This window comes from Silurus meridionalis, chromosome 6, assembly GCF_014805685.1.
Source record: "Silurus meridionalis isolate SWU-2019-XX chromosome 6, ASM1480568v1, whole genome shotgun sequence".
NCBI lineage: Eukaryota > Metazoa > Chordata > Actinopteri > Siluriformes > Siluridae > Silurus > Silurus meridionalis.
This window is the reverse complement of record NC_060889.1, coordinates 3,011,463-3,013,918: the sequence shown is the minus strand read 5'-3', so window position 1 is coordinate 3,013,918 and position 2,456 is coordinate 3,011,463.

Here is a 2,456-nt window from a genome sequence, read left to right as displayed (position 1 = left end):
TAATGTTGCCGTACAAATAATGCAGGATGAGTGCGAGAGCTGGGAAAATTATTTCGGTTGGTGGTGAAATAAGGTGGATAGAAAAAAATGAATAAAAGAGGCCATGATTGCTCAATCCATCAGTGCCGGTATTCAGGACAATTACGTTGCGATTTGCAGAAGGTTGCTTTTGACAATCGGGCAAAACCTTGTTGTGGGAAATGCTTTGTTTTTTTTTTTTTTAAATATATAACATTTTTGGGTACAAAATCTGAAGATGTTGGAATGTTGGTGTATTTTCTACATTGTTACTGTATAGCCAAATACTATTAACTGTTGTTAACTCCAAATTACTGGGTCCCATTGTTTCTAAGGATCAATCGGATCACCCAATAACTGATCAGCATTGTTCCCACAGATCAGTTTCTCATCACATTTGTGCTTCCAATGACCAATCACTGATCATTCAAGCACATTTAACAGTGGAAATTGTCCCAATGCAGATTCAACAGTTAAATAGAATGCAAATACAGATGGTCCATGAGTTACAATGGTTTGACTTGTGATTTTTCATTTAACAAATTACAGTACATTTATTTAGCTAAACAGAGCAATTAACAGTACCGTACTGTATAAACTATACACTATATATATGTATGCGGCAGCGGGTGCGTGACTAAAAAGGGTACCCATGTACCCCTTCAAAAAAAGTAACCTCCATCCGAAAGAATCTGGTGAATTAATCTAGCTAAATTTTTTTGCATGCATTAACCGCTTACTCCCTCAATGCTACAGTACATTGAGCAACAATGGGTAAAGTTTATATTTATATAATGTCTTCTAATAATTTCCTTTTTTCCAAAATATTTTCCAATCATTTCCAATGAGCAACAATTACTCTGAGAGCAGAAGCTTTCACACTGGGTGCAATGTTCCACACTGGGCACCAGGGGACACTCAGGCTACTGAGATCTCAGAAGGCACCTCGGAGAAGGGGTAAAGAGGAGATCGAATGAGAGTAAACATGTATAAAAGGAGAAAAAAAAAAAGAAATGTTACCTAAGACTTATCACATTTTCTCTGATGTAATGTATTTGGAAGTCAGAAATAATCCCAATAAGAACCACAGTGTATCCCAGGTAGATTTCTTTCTAGTTTTCCCGCTGTGAGGGAAATCCTGTGTGAAGATTTTTTAAACGATCTTAAGATGCCTGTAGGCTAATAAACGACCGTGTAGGACGTTCCATTAACTAATGAGCTAACGGCTTTAGAAGCACGCCGTAGTAGTGATTGAGAGTTTGACGGCCGTATTAATTAGACACTGCAAACACCAGCACTAACGTCTGCTCCGGGCCCCGTTTTCTGTCAGCGGCGTCTTGTCCTGACCAGCTGCCCTCAGTCTCCGCTATTTGCAGAGAGGCTAATTATTGTAGCCGTGTCCTCGTGTCAATGCAAATTGGATCTTTTGACCCCTCCGCGCCACGGACCTACACTCGTCAGGATGTGTTTGCACACTGCCTGTAATAGAGGGTGCCAAGGCAAAAGCTTGAAAAAGCCAGTAATTACCTGTAATTGCACGCTCAGGAAGGTCAGATAGGTAAACGACCGGAGGCGAACGTTAAGGAATCTGAATCCATCTGAGGGTAGTTATTGGATGAATCTGTTTTTTTATTCTAGGTAGGCCGAGATTATCTAAACAAGCCAGGGTTTGAACGTTTTCCACACAGTATTTCTCTCTTCTCTTGTATCACCCTTGCCTCAACTAGCATCTTCCTGCTTTAAAAGCATCGGCTGAACTTTTTCCTCGGTGAGAAAACGACCAAACGCGACAGAATCCCTTTGTTTTTTTTTTCCCTCCAGACCAATTTCTTTGTACAACACCCATAACTTGTCAGACTACAAGTGCATTTAGTGGCCTAACAGGAAAACAGGACACGGCACAAATGTGCTGTACGGCTGAAGTCTCCAGAATACTGTTATCCTAGTGTACTATGTACCTAGAATATCTAGAATATTTACGTCATTCGCAGCGATCATTCCGCCCGAGAGCTTTTTTCTTGTGAAATGTAAAATACACCAAGTGGGAAGGTCCGGTTTTATTAACAGCGCCACATAATACTCAAGCAGAGGAGGAGAAAGTAAGGTCGCATCCCACCGCAAATAATTCATCCGGTGTAACGTGAACACTGCTGTCGTATAATCACGAGTATAGAAACTCCTTTGGACAAGGGATGCAAAAATCCACGGAACAGGTTCACGCATAGTTCACTTCCAAACGAAATAAGGATTTGCATAATGACTGCACGCCGGCGTAACCGGACGTCCACTTAAATTAATCTTCCCGATTTGTCGGCTCAGAGGTAATTCTTTTGACAAGCCGTGGTGGAACTGACACTTGGAGAACTGCCAGGCGTGTCATATCTGTAGATGCTCTTGCTCCTGGTGTGTTGAACAAACAGAAAGCCCATTGATCTGGT